Source organism: Rutidosis leptorrhynchoides, chromosome 5 (genome assembly GCF_046630445.1).
Source record: "Rutidosis leptorrhynchoides isolate AG116_Rl617_1_P2 chromosome 5, CSIRO_AGI_Rlap_v1, whole genome shotgun sequence".
Taxonomy (NCBI): Eukaryota; Viridiplantae; Streptophyta; class Magnoliopsida; order Asterales; family Asteraceae; genus Rutidosis; species Rutidosis leptorrhynchoides.
In genome coordinates, this window is record NC_092337.1 from 115,140,103 (window position 1) to 115,164,949 (window position 24,847).

Below are 24,847 nucleotides of genomic sequence, written 5' to 3' on the forward strand. Positions count from 1 at the left end.
GAAACAAGCCGAGAGCATAGGCTTGCAGGTTTATCAAGGTGCAAAGGTACTACCATATCAGGGCAACCATCTACAGGTAGAGAGGGGTTCGGATGAGGAGATGGAGGAAGCAGATGACATTAGGGATAGTTATACTGATGTCTTCCAGCATGTAGATGAGGTGGAAATGAATAACCAAACTAGGCATCATCAGTATGAGCAGTGGAGAGCAGCAGATGAGTATGAGCGCTCCAGGAGACGCCAACACAATAGCTGGCAAGTTCATCAAAACCAAATCATGAGCCAGCTATCATATCAGGTACCACATAACTACATCCCGACTTGACCTGCTTACTATCCACCACATCAGCCCAACATGCGACCACCCTTTAACCTGTACGACCCCAATCAAGCCTACCAGGACACCTATCACCAACAATGAAACCCGAGTGATGATATGAACTGGAACCCCTATCTAAATCAATAGTGTTTCATTGGTGATTTCTTATCTTTTATTATTTTTATCTATTTATGTTAAACATTTAACATTTTGATACTTTTATGTAATGTTTAACATTTTTATTATTTCGTACTAATATTTCATTTTTGTAATTTGAAAGTGGGATATTAAGTCCCATTTCAAAAAACCATGCATTTTTATATTTGTATTGTATATATTTTATTTCATGTACACAACAGGGTAAAACAGCGCATTTTCAAAGACTGGCATTAAGTTCAGCAAAAGCAACTAATTTTGACGACAAGATGCAAAATATATGTGAAATAACAAATGCAGGAATGAACAAATGATGTGCACCATTTATCATTCAAACAAACAACAATATGTTTGAAAACTTTGGTAAAATTTAATTATTTTTCTACGCTAATTACCCTCAATAATTTAAATTGTTACTGATTTCTTACAAATGAGGGCATTGCAAGATCTTAAGTGTGGGAAGGGATTAAATTCTTTCGGTTTTAAAAATTTGACTTATACACTTGGGTTAATAGCCACCGTTAAAATACTAGTAAAGCAGTAGTTGTATTAGAATCTAGTGCTATCTGATAATAAAGAACAGCTCTAGTCTTATATACTGACTACCCACTTCTAGTAAAATTTTTAAAAAAATTTCAACTAAATGAACTCAAAATCATGTTTATGAACGATAAAACTAGGTGTTAACACCGAAATTATTGTTACCTCAGAAAGGACATAAATTGAGAAACAACCCAAAATGCTTGAATTCAATTAAAATGGAATAGAAGAGAATAAAAAGGCAAAAAAGAAATATAAAAGCCAAGTGTGGGGAAAATTTACTAAGTTATTTAAAACATATATCACATATTTTTGTACAAATAATTGAAGATACTTTTGTTTTGGACAATATTAATCAGTTTTACCCAGTTTATTGTAATATAAATGGAATCTAAAAGGAAGTAAATTCTTCCGAGAAAAAGACACGCGCTTCTTGATTTAGGTCAGGAAGTTGTCGTCCAGACCAGTTGTAGTGTCTACGAAAAACCTTGAAAAGTTTTCTCGAAAATTAGATGGAAATCCACGGACCTCAGCATCAAACAGGGTCGCCATGTGGTCAGACTTATCCTAACCATGAGAGGATATGTCTCGTACAATGGGGCCACCATGCAAATTAGCTTATAAGACTAATGAATCAGATCCCCGGAAAGGATAATCTCCTTAAAGATCAAAAATCAGCTTTTAAGACTGATATTACTCAATCTTTGAGATTGACCTTAAAGCTTGAGAATTCAAACTCGTGAAATTCAATGATATCTAAACTCGAGCTTGAACGAGAAAATATTTTGATCAAAATTACAAACCGATTTATTTTTTGAAACCCTATTTTCAATGCGTTCATTACCACTGAACGTAAAATTCTAGGAATTCACCTGAAATTCATTAGGTCACCTGAACCAAATCGGGTGTCAACTGTAAGAACGGTGGTTACATAGCATGGTCGAAGACAGGACCTTGTGCCAGACCGATAAACTATTAGGTGATCTTTACTATTGCTCCTACAAAGGATAGTAATTGCATCCGACACGATATAGACCATAATCAAAAGCATGTCATTAGACATTGCCTTAACAGTTGCTTGTTAAACGCTTTCCTTTACAACCGGACGGTAGTTTACCGAAAGGTAATATACGGAGCAAGTATACTGGGCGTGTTGCTTTCCCAATACAAGGTTAGCAAGTGGGTGACACAAAACCATAAGTTTTGAGCTAAAATTTTCAAATCTGAAACTCACAAAACCCACAAAAACATTTTGCGAACACCGGTGAAGGGTTATTCCGGAAAACTTATCTAGGGTAAAAACTAGATTGAATTTTCAAAAGATCAAATATTTTCATAAAGATCCAATTTCTTTAAGGATCTAAATTTTCATAGTCATGTGGGACTATAAACCACAATGTTACTATTATTGTTTATACTGCCGTATAAAAATCACTGATGTACAAAGTGTGAAGAATAAAGAAGTGATTCTAGTAAGTTTATATTCAAGTTCTATATTGCTTGAGGACAAGCAACGCTCAAGTGTGGGAATATTTGATAATGCTAAAAACGAACATATATTTCATAGCATTATCCTTCAAGAAAGACAAGCTTTTAGTTGCAATTGTTCTATTTACAAGTGATATTCGTTTAAATATCAAAAGGTGAAGACAAAAGACAGATTCGATGATTTGAAGATGCAAACGACCAAAAAGCTCAAAAGTACAAAGTACAATCCAAGTGGTTCAATTTATTGATGAGAAACGTCTCAAAATTACAAGAGTACAAGCCGCAAAACGCAAAGTACAAGATATTAAATCGTACAAAAGGACGTTCGAAAATCCGGAACCGGGACACATGAACCAACTATCAACGCGCGACGCAACGGGCCTAAAATTACAAGTCAACTATGAACAAGAATATAATATAATATATATATATATATATATATTTATATATATTATATTATATATTATATATTAATTTAATCGAGCAGCCCACGTTTTGAAAGGAAAATATCTGAATCCAGCTGGCCATGCGATTGCATGGCCTAGAAGCACAAAATCCATGCGATCGCATGGATCCCTATAGCTGCCCAAGTCCTATAAATTGGAACGTTTTCTGCCGAGTTTGAGTACACCTTATTTCAATCTTATCTCTCACTCTCTCAATATATATTTATATTTTAATTATAATTTTAATTTTAATATTAAGTTAATAATAATAAGGTTATAGTGGCGAATGTTTTAAGTTTGTAAGTCGAAATTCTGTCTGTGTAACACTACGCGATTAATACTCATTGTAAGTTATGTTCAACCTTTTTAAATTAATGTCTCGTAGATAAATTATTATTATGTTTATTTAAGCCGAAGTAATCGTGATGTTGGACTAAATATTAAGATTGGGTTATTGGGATTTGAACCATAATTAGGGTTTGGACAAAAGACCGACACTTGTGGAAATTGGACTATGGGCTATTAATGGGCTTTATATTAATTAAATGATATCTCGTTGATTTAATATAGAGATTTATAATTTGATGTGTTTATATATAACCACATATGCTTGACTGGGTACGGTGGGCGGGATATCTATAAATACTAATAATTATTCATTTGACCGGACACGGGGATGGATTAATAGTCACTAGACTCATTAAAACAGGGGTGGATTACATTCAAGGGTAATTGGTGTAATTATTAACAAAGTATTAAAACCTTGGATTACACGCAGTCGATAACCTGATGTACTCATTAAACAAAGTATTAAGACCTTGTTACAGTTCAAATCCCCAATTAGTTGGAATATTTGACTTCGGGTATAAGGTTAATTTGGCGAAGACTCTCGCACTTTATAATTATGACCGATGGATTATTATGGACAAAACCAGATGGACATATCAAATAATCCAGGACTAAGGAAAATTAACCCATGGTAATAGATTAAAATCAACACGTCAAACATCATGATTACGGAAGTTTAAATAAGCATAATTCCTTTATTTTATATCTCATCGCACTTTTATTTATCGCAATTTTATCTATCGTACTTTAAATTATTGCACTTTTAATTATTGTACTTTTATTTATCATCATTTACTTTACGCTTTAAATTAAGTTATATTTATATTTAATATTTTACATTAGGTTTTAATTGTGATTTAAGACATAAAATCGACAAACCGGTCATTAAACGGTAAAATCCCCTTTTTATAATAATAATAATAATATTACTTATATATATATATATATATATATATATATATATATATATATATATATATATATATATATATATATATATATATATATATATATATATATATTGATACAAATATAGTTTAAAACATATATAGCGTTAAACTTAGCCAGCTCCCTGTGAAACGAACCAGACTTACTAAAAACTACACTACTCTACGATTGGGTACACTGCCTATAAGTGTTATAGCAAGGTTTAGGTATATCCCATTCAATAAATAAATAAATAACTTGTGTAAAATTGTATCGTATTTAATAGTATTTCCTAGTAAAATATAATCTATTTCGTACTACACCTCGCACACATCACAACTCATAGGATTCAATTGATAAATTTTAACAAAGTGATAATAGGGTTATGCATGCGATTTTACAGTTAGGTGAAACTGATTGATTAGAGAAACCAGCAGGTGTGAATTATTGCGATAACTAGTTAGTGCAATTACTATAGATTAGTAATTCAGTTGATAAGTATTTCAAAGTGTATAGAAGGTCCGGTGTATGGTTTAGCTAAGAATGAGTGACACTTTTGTATGCTAGTTTGTGCAGTTGCGTCTGAAATACATAATTAGATTATGAATCACATACATGATATGAAATTGTCTATCCTTTGATCAAATCCCAACATAAGAAAAGTGAAGAGTACCTAAGTAAACATATTTGTTTGATATTGATTTCCTGCTATTTATTTGTTTGCGTAATTTTACGTGTTTTGATTAGATCATTGCTTTGACGTTTCGGTCATCAAACGATAACCCCATGAGTTGCTGTTTTTTCTGTTTAATTAAGAATTTGCATGTTATTAGTCATTGGAATTGATTACTAGTAGTTGTCGGTGGAACGAAAACCCTGGACTTTACCTTTATTATACTATTAGCTAATCGGGTACGCTTGCATGTATTTTGTGTTTTAGCCTTTAATTGTGTATTTTCTAAAGTATAAATTATATTACCTGATTTGCCACATTAATGGTGACTGTAGTTTTTTCTGATACAAATGATCCTCTATCTGCATCTTCCAAAACTCGAAATACTTCTCATCGAACCGATCAATCCTATACTTTCCTTCGTCTGTCATCGTGTCCAAATCGAACCTTTTGCTCTAGATACCAATTTTTAGGAATTTATGGACCCTAAACAACGATCACCAATCGAATATGGTGACCAAAAGTAAATGACATAAGATACTATGTGGTTATATGTAATCGTTGTGATTGCTTTTGTCCACGGCCAACTAGAAAGTAATTTTATTAATTTTTTGTGCTTAGGGTTGCAATGAGGTTATAAGTCTATTTATAACGAAGGATTAAACCTAAAACCTTGTTACACAAGTTTAACTTGGTAATCAAGTACAAGAAATATTCCATAAAAAACAACTCCTTGTTCCTTAAGTAAAATTGTCTTCCAAACTTGACTTGTCTTCCAAGCTTAACTTGTTCTTCAAATTTAACTTGTTTTTCAAGTTTAACTTAATCTTCAAGCTATTTTTATCTTGTCTCTTTTTCTTTTTTCTTTTTTTGTTTAATCTACTTCACACATTCAACAAGATTGTTGTAAATACATTTGTAACCATGTGTGATTGTAGGTTTAGTTAAGAAACTTGAGGAAGAATCAATATGTTGGACGTACGTAAAAGTACATCGATTTTGTTTTCGAAGTTGCGTCACGAAACTTAAATAAATTACAATGTGCATCATATATACAATTATACATATACATATAATTGTTATGCAAACTTCACACCACATTTGCCCTTTGGTTAGTCGTAATCTTTAAAATTGTATATCGATCAACATCGGTATATTTCAAGTAACTTATACTCCTTGTACTGTGAATACATGTTTAAAGATATGGTACATATATATTCAGTATATTCAGGCTTATTTTTTCGATTCAGAATGTTTTTTTTTTGTCTTGTTCACTATCCTATATATATCTTTAATCAAAACTAAATATTGACACCTTCAATTCTTTCTATATATCTACTCTTATAATGAGAATTTTTTTTAGATGCTACATTTTGCAGCTCAAATTACAAAAATAGAAATTTAGAAAAATTGTTACAAAAATAGGAAAATCGAAGTTTGAAACTTCGATTTTGGTGAATCTGGAGTTTCAAACTTGAGTTTTGACTCTTTTTGACCACATGGCAGAGAGATTGTTTGGAATCTGTCACCCGTGTCCTAATCCAGAGTTTGAATTCCGGTTTTGTAGGATTTTCAGAAAAATCGGATTTTCAATCTTCGGTTTTACTATCTTCATTCGATACTTTTCTTGACTGAATCCTTGCTTTTCTTACTCAGATTCGATACTTTTCTGCATTTATTTATACCGCCATTATCTTCATTCCAATAACAACATCACAAAGAACACAACTAGATCTTAAACACATCAAACTGAGATTTATATATCAACAAAAATCACCAATTGAAAACTACAAAAAACACTAATTTACATTCAAAAAAATGGCCAACTTTGAAAATGATGGATGAGAATACCTTCTTGATATCGATGATTCCGACCTCACTTAATCTGTATCACTTACAAGTCCCACTGAAACCATTTTGGTGCCAACCCAGTCGCTACCATCCCCCCGATGGTTACCGTCCTCCAACGTAACCGTCAAAAACAAAAGCAACCTTTTTCACCACTACGGCCTATTTTGCGTTGTTTTGGGTCTAACAAAAAGATCCAATTATCGTACCGGATTCCTGGACCCGCTGGTAATTTTCAAGATGCGTATGAACTTCGAAATAACGAGAATAACGTTGTGGATGACAAGTGTACGCAAGATTTTATAAGGAAAATAATAAACTAACCTGAAGTTGATGATTCATTTACACCAGATCCGTGGTTTCATGCCATGGAGTCTGCGTATCCGTACGGATGTAAACAATAATATTGTTAGGTTTTGAAAATGACAATTTAAACCATCAGACATTTTTTATATTCTTTTTTGTGACTGCAAGTAGATCTGATATAGCAAGCATTCTGGGGCAGCGTAGGTGTTTACCAGCCAATCAAGTTGTTGATGTTGTTAAGACGTGTGTTCGAAATGATTTCGGTGATTTGTCTATAATGCTGAAAGTTAGTTTACATGACTAACTTATGTATTTTTTTTCAAAATTGTATTGATTTCACTAAAATATGTTAATGTAAGTTTTCATTTTTGTTTAATAGGACACTAGTCGTACGATTCAGGGAACAATTCATAACAAGATCATTGATGATGTTCAAGGTAAGTATGAAGGTGTTAAAGGCATACGCGAGGAAGCTGTTTTGGTGCTACAAAATTATTCTATTTTCTGCCCTAATGTTAAGATTAAAATTCTTAACATTACACGCAAGAGTTTAATAAATGTGTTCTTAAAGATGGTGGGTCTACGTAGAGCATTGTGTTAATTGTGTTATTTTTATGTTGTCGTTGTTTAAAATAAAATTTAGTTGTTATTTTTAAATAAAATATTTTTGTTGTTTAGAATAAAATATTGTTATTGTTGTTTATATTATACAACGTAAAACAATAAATAATTTATAAATAATAACAAAAGTAAATCATAAACGCGTGTATGGTTTAAACAAGATCAAAGCTAAATACTATAATGAATAAAAAAAATACAACTAATCAATGCACACGACGTCCCCCATGTATATATTTTAGGTGATGATCGGTTCCACAACTTGTTGGTTGTCTAAACCTGTTACTCCTCCGGAGTTCTTGTTCCTGGTTCTCATCATCACCTCCCGCTATATCCTCGATATACTCATCCTCAACTGGTAATCATATATACTAACGTCAAGAGGGCTCTGAGAGGATGAGCCATGAAATGTTTGTTGATGGGTCCGAGAGGATAAGGCATGATATGTTTGTTGAGAGGATCAGTATGTGTTCAGTGGGGTAGTGTATATGTTCCGAGCGGTAGTGTATGTGTTCACCGGGTTATCGTATGTGTTTTGATGGGTATTGTATGTGTTCTGAGGGGTACTGTATGTGTTATGAGGGTTATGATATGTCTTTTGAGGATCATGATATTGCGTCTGATCACCGTAATCATTAGTCGGAAACTCGTCTTAGTAATTTAGTCTACAAGTTGAAAATTCAACGGTATATATGATGTTTGAAGAAACTCATCTTGCACCTTGTCTCTTGTGAAATGACAATCTATATTCAACTGCTTAGTGTGTCGTGTGTTCATGATAACATGGATTTGTAGCTATTTGTTGAGCTGCGTTATTGTCACAAAATAGTGCGATTGGATGTTGACTAGTATGAATAAGTCTTGAAGCAAATATGTAAGCTATATTGAATCATGTAAGCCATATTAATTCACATGCATTGGCTACCACACTAAGATATTCTGCCTCAATTGAACATCTTGAAACTGTAGGTGGCATTTTTGTTGTCCATGAGATCAAAGAATGACCAAGCATGATACAATAACCTATTAAAGATCTTATAGTCATAAGACAAGATGCCTAATTTGCATCTGAGTTGAGATATCTGATCAAATGAGTTGCTACCTATAAGTGGGGATCCTTGGAATTGGAAACAAAATGACTTAAATGTTGAACAACATATAAGATGTCATGATGGGTAAGGTTAAATATAATAAACTTCCAGTCAATCTTCCGTATGACTCAACATTGTCAAGCGGTTACCTTTTATCCAGTTCTAAGTTCAGATTTTGTGGCAAAGGAAATTTAGCTGGTTTGGCAGCAAGTAAACCGTCATCTTTTAGCAAATCCAAGATATATTTTCACCGATTTAGATTGGTGCCAGCAGTAGTATTGCAGATTTTAATACCTAAGAAGTACTTCGCTAAACCTAAATCCTTGATGGTAAATTGTTTATCAAGAGCTTACTTAGTAGCAATAATCTTATCAATTGAGTTTCTAGTCAATAATATGTCATCAACATAGACCAAAGTTGTTGTATACACATGTCCAGTGTTTTTAACAAAAAGAGAGTAATCGTGCTTAAATGGGACATAACCCAAGGATGTTAGAAACTTGGTTAACCCTAAATTACATTGCCTAGATACTTATTTTAAAACATAGAATGATTTCATTAGCTTGCATATCTGACCTGGTGTAGCCCTTTTATAACTATTAGGTGGTTTCATGTAAATTTCTTCATTAATAAAACCATGCAAAAATGTATTGTTAACATTCAATTGGTGCGATGGCCATCCTTTAGCAGTTACTATTGCAATGATAAGTCTTTGCAGTCGATTTTTTCATAGGTGAGAAAGTAAGCTTGTAATCTTCACCTTCCTTTTGATTAAATCATTTAATGAACAATCTTACTTTATCCCTTTTAGCTGTCCCTCAGCCTTATTCTTAGTTTTGTAAATTTATATGGAAGAAATGGACTTAAAACCTAAAGGTAAAATTATAAGCTCCCATGTATTATTCTTGTCTAATGCCTGAAAATCTTTGTTCATTGTTGCAACCCTATTAGTATCATGACTTGCTTGGGCATATGTAGCTGGATCAACATATCAAATACATTTGCTAAAAAGGGTACATAACCCTTTGACATAAAAGAAAAATCTCACGAACTAGTGGATATACAGGGGTATAAGTGATTTTTGAATTTCCGAAGCAATGACATTAGAAATAATAAAATCCTTAACCCAATCAAGAATTTGTTTGACTATACTAGACTTTCTAGTTGATGTTGGTTTGAAGATGATAGCTCATCAGGTAGAGTACTAGTAGTTGCATCAGGTAATGAGTTAATAATAGGTGATGAAAAAGAAATAGATGAAGGGGTATTATGAAAATGACGGAACATCTTCAACGGAGTCATAAAGAGGTGTAAATGAAGATGAATTAAGAGTATTTGTAGTATGTGGTGTAGAAGATTTGAAATGGGAATACATGTTCCCTAAAAATGACATCTCTGCTACAAAAGAGTTTCTTAGTCTTCATATTATAAAGTTTGTGTCCTTTTGGCCAGGTAGATAATCTATGAATACACGTTTTATGGCTCTATTTGCAAATTTATCAAACCACAGTTTGGTTACATCAGCATAACACAAACAACCAATGGTTCTCAGATGATCATATTTAGGAATTTATCCATATAGTACCTCATAAGGAAATTTCAAGGATAAGTTGGGCATTGGTATATTATTGATTAAGTAAGTGGCTGAAAAATGCCTATGTTTTCTTCTACAACCCATTTGATTAGGAAGTATAAGTTATAGACCTTTAAATATTTGATGAATAATACCATGAGATTTAACAAAGGATTGACACCCTTTGTCGTTAATAATTTCAAAGCAAATTACAGATATGATAAACTTCAGTTTCCGATGGAGGTAATTTTTCGGCGTCCGACTCTTTCGGGGTGGGTCTGTTGGGTTTCCAAAGAAAACACAGGATCAGGGTGTCCCTGCCAAATATACACCTTTTGGACTTACAGTTTAGATTGAAAATGGTTTAACAAACTGGAAGTAAATGAATTTAATATATTTGAGACTTGGGATCTATTATGTAGCAAGTATGTCCATGTTGATCATTAATAATCGTCAACACTAATGAAAAAGTAATGAGCAACCATTCATGCAAAAATTTAAAGGGTTTAAGAGAACTAATAGTATTCCTTGGAAAAGGCAATCTGTGATGTTTTGCTAATACACAATGTAAGTAACTAGGGGGTGAATAGTTATTTAATACATTTTTAAAACTTTTTCGATTGATCACTAAACTTGATTAGCTATGATCAACCAATTCAACTCAAACTTGATGTGTGTTGTGTTTATGTTTAAAATGATAAGTAAATTAATGTAAAGAACATAGACACAAGAATTTATAGTGGTTTGGGTGGATGTTAACTAATCCACCTTAATCCACTCCCCGATTACACTAATCGGGGTTTCTTGCTTCACTACGCACTTTTCTCCAAACCCGGTGGAGATCCGATTTACAAGTCTTCAAATTCTTTGGTAGACAACAAACCTAATCTTTCTAACCCTTTGAAAGACCAACTCCAACCTAGCTCAACTTTTCTTCAACTTGGATAAGTATTAATCTTCAACTAAGATTAATCAACTTCTTAAGTCCCTTTAAAGAAGTAGATCACTAAGCTAGCCTACGCTTCTACTAATTGAAGTTACAAGACTTATACAATTAGTGATGATAATCCTAAGACAATTCTAGGACATACATCACACTAAGTAAACTCATAAGGTAAAAAAATTTTATTAGTAAGTTTACAACAACCAAACTCTATATTTATAAGATCATAGAATCTTCTCTTGATTGATCACATTTGAGTAGTAATTAAAGCCCTTGTGATATCTGGAAATATGCTTTTGAAATGTGCAAGAGGGTTAGCTTCAAATACTCTCCAATTCTTGCTATTTATAGTGGAATTCAAAAATTAGCCGTTGCCACACGGTCACTATCACGGTCAATCGTGGTTCGACCGTGCGCACCTCTGTCTAAAATTTATACACGTTGTATAGCCGTTTGACTCAGATTTGAACACCATACTTTGGAATCTTTTCTTCATTTAGCACCTGAAAAATAAAATGACATGTACAACAAGCATTAAGTGTGTGAGATTTGGTCTTATTGTGTGAAAATAACATGACACTCCAAATGTGGTAAACCAAACATTCTTGGAGGAGTATCTTGATTGTCATTTGGGGTAATCTCAGTTTGGTCAAGAATTAGTTAGGCTCATTAATGCATTTGGTTCAATCCTAAAGAGTAGTCAACATGTTATTAACTTCCTAGTTTCAATTAATCACAAATCATGTTCATTTTAAAATTAAGTAAAGATTAATTAAATGATGTATTTCTAAGTTAAACATTAAGTGTGTAAAGACATCAATGTTAAGTTGTACTTGGACATGTTACATAATGTGTTACTTAGACAAGACCAAATAGATTATTGACCATTATTACTTGTGAACCATGTTACACCTAATCCCTTGAAGTAAACTAGTTATTTGTATCCTAGTGTTCTAACAAATAACACATAGCAAGTTTAAGAGCATGTTAACAAGTTGGCAAATTAATGAGTATCAAACATATTAGCAAGTAGCAAGTAATACTCATATATATCAAGAGATAGTTATTCTAACATATATCATATAGATATTTGCATAACAATATTGTTTAAGTTTTGGCAAGCTTACTTGCAATATAACATGTTACATGATTAATGTGTAAGCACACATTAATGTTCAACACATGTACAAGAGAAGAGAAATCCCTAGTTGGGACTTGGTGACCATCCTAAATGTATCTAAGTGTATTTTAGAATTACAAGTCTTTACTAGTTACACTTAAACATGTTGTTCTTAAACATGTTGTTCTTCCTTAAAGTAATCTTTTAGTGTTCTAGTGACATTAGCTTATGTGTGTTGGTACTTGGTGATCATCCGAAGAATGTCTAGACAAGTTTCAAGATCACAAGTTATTGATTAACACTTATGTGTTATGCTTAATTATGGTTAAATTGTCATTAAGGTGTAATTAAGCGCGATTAATCAAGATTAGTGTTTTTATGACCAAAACTCAATTGAGTATGAAGAGGGCATCTATTCTAAGCGTGTTGAGAAAGGATTCATGAATTATAGATGTCAGGAAGTGGTCAAACTAAATTTGGTCAAAAATGGTGACAATGAATTCTGCGGTCGCACTGCGGTTGACCGTGGTGACGACCGTGCAACTTATTTTCACAAAACTGCTTTGCAGATTCAGTCTGGCCTTCTACGGTCAGGTATACGATCGACCGTACCTTTGACCGTGTAACTTAATGATCTTTATTTTCATTATAAGTTTTGTTTTATTTAGTCATTTGCAAGATTAAGTATGGATTAGTGAACTTGCGTGTTTTATGTTAAGTTGTCGATCATCACTTATGCATATAGATGTGGGGAAGTGGTCAAACTAAATTTGGTCAAAAATGGTGACAGTGAATTCTGCGGTCGCACTGCGGTTGACCGTGGTGACGACCGTGCAACTTGTTTTCACAAAACTGCGTTGCAGATTCAGTCTGGGCTTCTACGGTCAGGTATACGGTCGACCGTACCTTTGACCGTGTAACTTAATGATCTTTATTTTCATTCTAAGTTTTGTTTTATTTGGTCATTTGCAAGATTAAATATGGATTAGTGAACTTGCGTGTTTTATGTTAAGATGTCGATCATCACTTATGCATATGTACGTGTCATCATCAAAACATATTCTTTGGTTAGTATTCATACTTAAGTTTGTCGGTTAATCCATTAACCAAGTTTCAACCAACACACAAGTATCACAGAAAAATTGTGAAGTAGGTAAATGTTTATAGGAATGTATATGCTGCAATTGCAATTGTGACAAAGAACTATGACCAAGTCTAGCATGAAAAGATCTAAAGTTACACTATTGTTGATGTAACAGCTTTGTTAATTAAAGGAGTATAAGTGATAATGCTAAAAACGAACACATAATTCATAGCATTATTCCTCAAGAAAGACAATCTTTTAGTTGCAATTGTTCTATTTACAAGTGATATTCGTTTAAATATTAAAAGGTGAAGACAAAAGGCAGATTCGACGATTTAAAGACGCAAACGACCAAAAAGCTCAAAAGTACAAAGTACGATCTAAGAGGTTCAATTTATTGATGAGAAGCGTCTAGAAATGACAAAAGTACAAGTTACAAAACGAAAAGTACAAGATATTAAATTGTACGCAAGGACGTTCGAAAATCTGGAACCGGGACCTAAGTCAACTTTCAATGCACGACGCAACGGAGCGAAAATTACAAGTCAACTATGCATATAAATATAATATAATATAATATATAAATAATTCTTAAAATTATATATGTATTATATTTATTTATTAAAAAATCCGTCGGCAAGCTAGGAGCCAAACTTGGATGAGCTGTAATCCACTACTCCGCGATCATGGAGATGTGAAGGAGAAACCCTTCGAGATGGCGGAGCACACCAAAACTGAAATGGGGCCTATAAAAGGCAACGCATTCGATCAATATTTTACACTTCTTTTTCTTTTCATCATACGTAAAGATATATATATATATATATATATATATATATATATATATATATATATATATATATATATATATATATATATATATATATATATATATATATATATATATATTATAATTTTAATTTTAATTCTAATAATGAGGGTATGTTAGCGAATATTGTAAGGGTGTAAGTCGAAATTCTGTCCGTGTAACGCTACGCTATTTTTAATCACTGTAAGTTATGGTTAATGTTATTTTTAAATTAATGTCTCGTACCTAAGTTATTATTATGCTTATTTAAAACAAAGTAATCATGATGTTGGGCTAAAAATATTAAGATTGGGTAATTGGGCTTTGTACCATAATTGGGGTTTGGACAAAAGAACGACACTTGTGGAAATCAGACTATGGGCTATTAATGGGTTTTATATTAACTAAAAGATACCTCGTTAATTTAATATATAGACTTATAATTTGATGTATTTATATATAACCACATACGCTTGACTGGGTACGGTGGGCGGGATATCTATAAATACCAATAATTGTTCATTTTACCGGACACTGAACTGGATTAATAGTTAATAGACTTGTTGAAACAGGGGTGGATTACATTCAAGGGTAATTGTTGTAATTGTTAACAAAGTAGTAAAACCTTGGTTTACACGCAGTCGATAACCTGGTGTATTCATTAAACAAAGTATTAAAACCTTGTTACAATTCGAATCCCCAATTAGTTGGAATATTTGACTTCGGGAATAAGAATAATTTGACGAAGACTTTCGCACTTTATATTTATGCCTGATGGACTATTATAGACAAATCCGTATGGACATATCGAATAATCCAGGACAAAGGACAATTAACCCATGGGAATAAACTAAAAATCAACACGTCAAACATCATGATTACGGAAGTTTAAATAAGCATAATTCTTTTATTTTCATATTTAATTGCACTTTTAATTATCGCACTTTTATTTATTGTCATTGTATTTAATTGCACTTTTAATTATCGTACTTTTTAATTATCGCACTTTTATTTATCGCAATTTCATTATCGTTATTTATTTTACGTTTTAAATTAAGTATTTTATTTATTTAATATTTTACATTAGGTTTTAACTGCGACTAAAGTTTTAAAAATCGACAAACCGGTCATTAAACGGTAAAAACCCCCTTTTTATAATAATAATATTACTTATATATATATTTGTATTTTTATAAATTTAAAACTAATATAGCGTTAAGCTTGTTTAAGTGTATCCCTGTGGAATGAACCGGACTTACTAAAAACTACACTACTGTACGATTAGGTACACTGCCTATAAGTGTTGTAGCAAGGTTTAGGTATATCCATTCTATAAATAAATAAATATCTTGTGTAAAATTGTATCATATTTAATAGTATTTTCTTGTAAAAATTATAACTATTTTATATACACCTTGCATAACATCAAGTATTTTTGGCGCCGCTGCCGGGGAAAGCCAAAGCGAAACGCTATAAAAATATATATATTTATTTTTAAAAAAAAAAGTTTGTTCAAAATATATAATATATAAAATTATAAAGTAATTTTATTTCTATTTTAGTTTTTTTTTAAATTAAGTTTTTATTTAATTTATATAAATATCTAAAACAGAAAAAAAATTAATTAAAACTGAGAATTGGGCCGAAACCCGTCGAAGCCCAACACTATTTTTATTTAAATATCGAAGTGGGCCAAACTGTTTTTAGCCCAATACTTAATCCAGTAATATTCATCTCCGCAATCTCGGAGTAGAAAAGGCAGAGAGCTTCGAGATCGCGTAGCACACCCTGACACGCCTGGTCAAACCCTAATTATGCATTAATTACGGAGTATTATTTATTATTATTATTAAAACCCTAATTAGGGTTTAATTTTAAATTAATTAGTTTTAGTTTTTATTATTAATTTGTATTTTTAGTTTAATTAGTTTTAATAATATATAAAATTAATACTTTTATAAAATAAATAATATAAAAATAATATTTTTATAAAAATAGTACTTTTTACAACTTTAAGTTTATTTTTATATTTTGTATCTTTTTATTTGTTTTAGCATAATATTTGGATTTTTCGCTCGTATTTAGTTTTAAGTCATAGTTTTTACCATAGTTATTTTTATTTCTAGATTCTTAGGCTTTGCCGTAAAATCCCTTAAGTGCTTTTTCTTTAGACTAAGATTTAGGTGCTTTAGAATTTTGCGAAGCCGTTTTATAAAATTTAGTACCTTTTTAAGTTTTTGCCATTTTGGATATAGTATTCCTTTTAAGCTTTAATATTTTTAGACGCAACTTTTAATTCTTAGTTTTTAGACTTTTTAAGTTTCGACGCGCTACTTTCTTATTTTTATTTTTCGACGCCTATTATTTTTCGACGTTTTTCGACGCACTCTTTTTCTTTCTTATTTCTCGACGCTCTAGTTTTAGGACATAGAATTTTCTATTTCTTCTCTAAAAATTTCCTTAAATTTAAACGAAAAATTATTTTAAGTGGTTAAATTGATAGACATCAAAATTTTCTGGTTCGTAGTAATAGTTGGATTTGTATGTGGACCGGGTTATTGGAGCCAAACAGTACTCAATTATATTGAGACCAAACAAATCCTGCCCCTCTGCTGCATCTTTTGGCTATTCGAAACGTGGGCAAAATCAGAAAAGTCTATTAATTGGATAACTTATATAATTTTTCTTTCTTTTTAAAAACTAATAAGATATTCAGTGAATGCACCGAGCAAAACGTTCACCACCTTTTGTACGTTCACCACCTGTAACTCGATCAAGACATCTAGCAAATATTGTCACCGTTGATTTTTCTTTAGAATCGTCATCCAGTCGACCAAGTACTCCAATTCAAATTTCCGATAATCCATTTTTTGAACCCGACCTCACATTTGAGAATCCGGAGAATATTCAGGGACGATTTCGAGATCCTGAACCATTAATCTTTCCTCCGGAACCACCAATCATTCAAACAGAGATTATTGAGGAACCAACCATTAAATCTGAATCCTATAGTGATTCAGATTCAACAAATTCAATCATGGAAAATCTGGAACCTTTAAGTATAGAAGACCGAATGAGAGCTAAACGCACTGGCCAAGGTCACGCAATTACTCAACCTGACATTAATGCGCCAGATTATGAAATCAAAGGACAAATCCTACACATGGTAACTAATCAATGCCAATTTAGTGGTGCGCCGAAGGAAGATCCAAATGAACATCTTCGTACCTTTAATAGGATCTGCACACTATTTAAAATAAGAGAAGTGGAGGATGAGCAGATATATTCCATGTTATTTCCCTAGACTTTAAAGGGAGAAGCCAAAGATTGGTTAGAATCGTTACCTGAAGGGGCGATTGATACATGGGACGTTTTAGTTGAAAATTTTCTTAAACAATTCTTTCCGGCATCTAAAGCCGTGAGACTTCAAGGAGAAATTGTTACGTTCACACAAAAGCCAAATGAAACTCTATATGAAGCGTGGACAAGATTTGGAAAGTTATTAAGAGGATGTCCACAACATGGTTTAGCCACTTGTCAAATAGTACAAATATTCTACCAAGGATGCGACATCACTACACGAAAAGACATCGATATAGCAGCTGGTGGTTCCATTATGAAGAAAACAGAAACTGATGCTTACAAAATTATTGATAACACTGCTTCCCACTCACATGAGTGGCACCAAGAAAAAGATATCGTTAGATCATCTAAAGCAGCTAGAGCCGATTCTAGCCATGACTTAGATTTCATTTCCGCAAAGATAGATGCTGTCGAAAGACGAATGGAAAAGATGACTAAAGATATTCACTCAATACGAATTAGTTGTGAGCAGTGTGGAGGACCACATTTGACAAAAGATTGTCTCAGTATTGAACTAATAATGGAACAAAGAGAGAATGTTTCATACATAAACCAAAGGCCTGGAAATAATTATCAGAATAATTATCAACCGCCAAGACCACTATACAATCAAAACCAGAATTATAACCGAAATGTTCCATACAACAACCAACAAGGTCCAAGCAATCAACAAGTATCCAATAATACTTATAATCAGCAAAGACCTAATTTTCAAAATAAACCACAACAAACCGATGATAAAAAGCTAAATTTAGAAGACATGATGTCAAAGCTAGTTGATTCTCAAACACAGTTTTTCACATCTCAGAAACAAACCAATGAACAAAATGCTCAAGCATTTAGAAATCAACAAGCTTCTATTCAAAATCTGGAACAAGAAGTAAGCAACCTAGCAAGGTTAATAGGTGAAAGAAAACTGGGAAGTCTACCTAGTGATACAAATGCTAACCCCCGGAATGAAACAGCTAAAGCCATTACCACAAGAAGTGGTATTACACTTAAACCACCTGAAATACCTGTAATTTCTGATGACGCTATTCCTACTCCACAAGAACCGCAACCTGAGCAAGAAAAGGAAATAGAACCGGTAGTTGAAAAGGTTAATGAAGATAACACAGTTAAAGCTAAACCTTATGTTAAACCATACCAACCACCACTTTCTTACCCGAGTAAAATGAGAAAAGAGAGACTTGAAGCCGAGCAATCCAAATTCTTGGATATGTTTAAACAGATAAATGTTAATCTTCCTTTCATTGATGTGATTTCAGGAATGCCTAGATATGCTAAATTTTTGAAAGATCTAATCACTAATAGAAAGAAAATGGAAGAACTCTCGGCTGTTACTATGAATGCTAATTGTTCTGCAGTGCTGTTGAATAAGATACCAAAAAAATTATCAGATCCAGGAAGTTTCACAATTCCATGTTTTCTGGGTAGTCTTAGTTCAATAGAAGCATTGGCAGACTTAGGTGCTAGTATAAATTTAATGTCATATTCATTATACGCTAAACTAGACCTTGGAGAATTGAAACCGACACGAATACGCATACAACTAGCCGATCGATCAGTAAAATATCCTAGAGGGATAATGGAGAACATGCTAGTTAAAGTTGGTACTTTAGTATTTCCAGTAGATTTTGTTATTCTAGACATGGAAGAAGATTCTCGAGTTCCTCTCATATTAAGAAGACCATTCTTAAACACGGCCAAAGCAATAATAGACGTGTTTGGTAAGAAACTGACCCTAAGTATAGAGGACGAGAGTGTTACCTTTTCAGTTGATAGAGCCATGCAACAACCGCAATCTGCAGATGATACATGTTATTATATTCAAACTATAGAATCACATGCAGAATTGTTAGAAGAATTTCCAGAATTACAAGGAACAGGAGAATGTTCTTTAGGAGAAGGAACTGAACCAATTGATGAAACTGAAATGTTAGCTACACTTATGGCTAATGGATATGAACCAACAACAGAAGAAATTTAAATGCTAAAAGAAAAAGACAGATATCGATATAAATCATCGATAGAAGAACCACCGACATTAGAGTTAAAGCCACTTCCAAACCATTTGGAATATGCTTATTTACATGGTGAATCTGAATTACCTGTAATAATATCATCTTCTCTTACTGAAAATGAAAAATCTCAACTCATTTCTGTGCTAAAAGCTCATAAACCAGCTATTGCATGGAAAATTCATGATATTAAAGGAATAAGCCCTTCGTATTGCACACATAAAATCCTTATGGAAGAAGGTCATAAAATGTATGTGCAACGCCAACGAAGACTAAATCCTAATATGAAAGATGTTATTAAGAAAGAAATTATTAAACTGCTAGATGCAGGTTTAATTTATCCAATTTCTGATAGTCCATGGGTAAGCCCAGTTCAATGCGTACCTAAGAAGGGTGGCATGACTGTTGTAACAACCCTCACTTTTTGACTTCTAAATTTACTGAATTAACCCTAGGGTTATATGTCTGACTACATGTATTAAGGGTTGTTATATACAATTAAATATTGACCGAATAATAATTTTTAGTCAACAATGTACGCTTAAATAAATAATATATTATTAATTTATATAATTTGACATAATTTAACTAAGTATATAAACTTTGTATCACTTTTATTATTTAGTTAATGTATTGTATATTTAACTATATAATAAATCTAATTATATATAAATGTAATAATATTTACAAACTTACTAAAACTATAGTTTAATAATTAAAATCATAATTATTATTAAAAATACAAAATACCGAATTATTTATTATTTTTATGCAAAATTTGTATTTATTAATTAAATAAAAATAAAAAATAAAATATTATTGACAAATATTCTTGGAAAAGCATTAAATCAATTTGTTTATTTATATAAAAAAAATCCTTAAAATAAATGAAAAAAAAAATAAATAAATAAATAAATTACTTTTTAATTAAAAATTGTAATGGAAAAACTATTTTTATTATTTTATTTTGTGCATTATCCCATGACCTAACATTTAATACTTTTTAATTTTAAAATCCCATTAAGAATTAAAATATTTCTTTTTCTTTTAATTATTTTATTCTTTTTACCTAATTTTTTCAAGTATAAATACCCCTCATTTCTCATTCAAACTCACACCAAAATTTCGCTCATTCTCTCTTTGAAGAATTACTACTAGTAAGTATTATTTTCTTACTTTTTATTTTTTTTACTTTTTTACTTTTTACTTTTTACTTTTTACTTTTTACTTCGGTTATTATTTTTACCGAAACATGTAAATAATGTTATAAATTATATGCAATTAAAAATAAAATAAATAACATGTATACACTATTACTATTACTAGCCCCTATAACCTACTATTTATATTGTAACATAAAAACATTTTGGGATATGTATTAGAGATGTATAGATCTTCGAACTTTCTTGACGAATGGTTTCTATGGGATTCTAGGCAGAGAGTTTGGATTTCCGATTTAAAGGGTCCTATGGCTCAAGCCCCTAGATCTAAATTAGCCATTCGAAGGGAAAGGGGTGATTGGAAGCTTATCTAATACGGCAAGTATCCTAAAATGGAAAACACTGATAAAAGTAGAAACTCTCTAGTCATAGAAACTTAGTAAAATAAGAAACTTTCTAAAAATGGAAACTTTATAAAAATAGTAACTTACTAGGAATAGAAACTTAGTAAAACAAACACATACTTAAACTTAAACATGGGCAAAACACTTAACTACTCTTAAATGTCAATAGGTTGACTTTCCTGCTCACTCGTTCAACTCTTTATTCCGAGGAATAACTCTCTCTCTACTTACTAAGGTGAATTCATAGCCCCTCTTTATTGCTAGAAAACTTACTTACTTTTACCTGGGGTGAGACACATGCTGTTTTTACTTTTTACACTTTAGACACAAGTACCAAACTGTTAAACTATGCTATACCCGGCTATGTCCGACTAAGTCCCTACAGTGATATTTTTAATTGATGTGCATGCTTAATTATTGGGGGTAGGCCTATCAGGAGTAACGTCCCCGATACATTTGACCAAGTCATTGTATTACTTAATAATGAAATTAAACCGACAAGGACAGACACAACTTGTCATGGGACAAAACTTGAACGTTTAGTCTAAATATCACGCATTGGCATAACTTTTTGATCTTGCGGGAGATCAACTTTACAAACTAAATCTAGTGGTCTAAAACAACGACAAACTTTTTGTTAAACCTATGAACTTCACTCAACCTTTTTGGTTGACACTTTAGCATGTTTTGTCTCAGGTGCTGTTTGATTCAAGCTCTTATACTTACCGCTTATGTGATGCTACTTGGACATAGGATCAAGAGATATCGCATTTATTACTTCTGCATGTGAACATTTACGATATTGTTATTCCTGTCATTGTAACGACATTTCATTTTCTGCTGCGTACTCATTAAAGTTAAATTCATCATTTAGTATTGTTCTCGTTTATTATAATATGTTGGTATGTTTTGATATTAGTGACGTTCCTTCCAGACCCTATTGGGAGGACATTACAGATTGGTATCAGAGCATAACCAGGCTGTTATAGAGAACCAGGATTGCATTTTTATGTGGGCCTTAATTGTTAGCTAGGGTGCCTTAGCAATCTAGGAAACTATAACCTTTCCTGCCTTAGAATTAAAGCACTTAGGATTGCCTCATAATCTTAACGATTATTCTTTAATAAACTTGACTTAAAGATTCTAATCAAAATATCCTTCCTAATGTTAGGATGTCTAATTATCATCAAATGACCAAAATGAATCTTTTCAAGCCAACCGAAAAAGATACTGAAAGGTCTTCCATAGAAAGACCAGTCCAAAGTCCACCTTATGGCTTTGGTGGTCCTCCCTCACCAAATTATAGCCCAAATACTACTCTATAGTTACATGAGTCTCCTGAATACTATCCAACCCCGAGGAATAAAGACAAGAGGAAATGTCTTGAAGAAACTGGGCCGTCAAAGAAAAGATCCCGATCTCCTTTCTACGATGAAGTTGATGCCAAGTACGAGCTCATGAATCTGCGAAAAATTACCGATGACCTAATTCGCCATATTGCAAGGATCGGTTTTCAAATGAAGGAAAAAGACCTAGCGATCAAGAAGCTCATGGAGGAAAATGTTGAACTAAAGAAAGAGATAAAGTTGGTGAAGTATGAAGGTGATAGAAATACCCGATGGGGGAAGCAATCTCTCTCCTACCTAAGAGAAGATATTGACCTTAGATTGTAGATGGAGGAAAACCGCGTGAATAATCAACTTTCTATAAGGGACCACAAGTACCATGTAATTAACAATGAAGTTTCTAACCTTTATGATAATCTCGAGTTCCTGCATGAGAAACAAAAGGCGAAGAATGAGAAAGTTGAGAAGTTTATGAAGAAGGTTGAGGACGAGAAGAAGGAATATGAATCTTAATATTCTTTAGTTATCTTTCTATTTTCCATCTATGTAAAGGCTATGCCTTAAAACTATTTCTATTTCCGAATCATATATTAAAAGGCTTATTTAATGCCTAGTTCCTTAATAAAATAAAGTGTTTTATTTATATCATGTGATATTAATACTTTATCTTAGTCCTACTTGTAATTGCTCAAATTTGTTAACTTATCCGACTTATGTTCACTTTTATGTAGTGACATCATGGTTCGTTCAGCTGCACCTACCATTAACAATGTTGTGTTAACTACTGAGCAATTCCAACAGTTACTCGCTGCCGCCCAAGGCAACGCCCAAGCTAACCATGCTAATCCACAACCAAAACCTTGTTCCTACAAGGATTTTTCAAACTGTCATCTTCCTGCATTTAAGGGGATTGAAGAAGCTGTCGAACTAGTCCGTTGGTTCGAGAAGATGGAATCTATTTTCCGTATTTGCAACTGTGGTGATAACGATCGAGTAAAGTATGCCACTAGCTCATTGGGTGGCAATGCTTTAACTTGGTGGACTGCTCATGCCAAGTCCGTAGGAATTGATAATGCTAATGCAATTCCATGGGATGAACTCAAAAGCATGATGGTCAACAAATTCTGTCCTCGAAGTCAAGTTCAGAAACTTGAAGCTGAGTTCTGGGAACTCAAGGTCAAGGGTACTGACATTGAGAACTATACCAATCGTTATCTGGAGCTTTCTACTCTATGTCCTGAAATGTTTCCTACTGAAGCTAGAAGAATTGAGCAGTATATTGAAGGTCTTCCTGAGGATGTTCAAGGAAATATTATTGCTGCTGAGAAGGTTACTTTGGATGCTGTGATTTTCATGGCACAAAATCTCATGTTGGCCAAGAGAAGAAGGGCGTCGACCAATAAGCAAGTTGAAACCAAGGGTAATGATGGTAAGAGGAAGTTTGAGCCATCTCAAGGTTCAGCTCAGAATGATAATAAGAAGCCTGCGGATGGTACAAGGTCAAATTATAAGGGTACTTATCCTTTCTGTATTCGTTGTGAGAGGCATCACCCGGGGAAGTGTACTGTGGTTTGTGCGTTGTGTAAGAAAGTGGGACACGTTGCTAAGACGTGTAAGACTCCTAAGAAGGATAAGGCTATTGTTCCAGCCAAAGCTCCTCCTACATGCTATACTTGTGGAGAAAAGGGACACATTAGTCCGAATTGTCCTAAGAAGAAAGATAATCCCGCTACTGGAGCTAATGCTACTGCTGCGAAGGGTCGTGCGTTTGTTATTACTGCTGCTGAAGCCCGAGATGAAGATGAAGTTATCACGGGTACGTATCTTGTCAATAATTTCTATGCAACTATTTTATTCGATACTGGTGCCAACAGAAGTTACGTGTCTAGTGATTTTTGTACCTTATTTGCTGAAAAGCCTCAACCCTTAGAAACTAAAAGATTAGTAAAAGTAGCCAATGGAAAGGTCATGCAAGTTGATAAAATCTATAAAAACTGCAACCTAATCTTAGCCGATAAAGAATTTAAGATAGACCTTTTGCCGGTCAAACTCGGAAGTTTTGACGTCGTAGTTGGTATGGATTGGTTACGTCCGTTACATGCTGCTATCATGTGTTACGATAAAACTGTTAATGTTCCATTGGGGAATGGAGATACTCTCATCATCCAAGGTGAAAAGAGTGGTTCCAATCTCAATATCATCTCCTTTATCAAAACCCGCAAACACCTTATGAAAGGTTATCCAGCCATTCTAGCCCACGTTAAG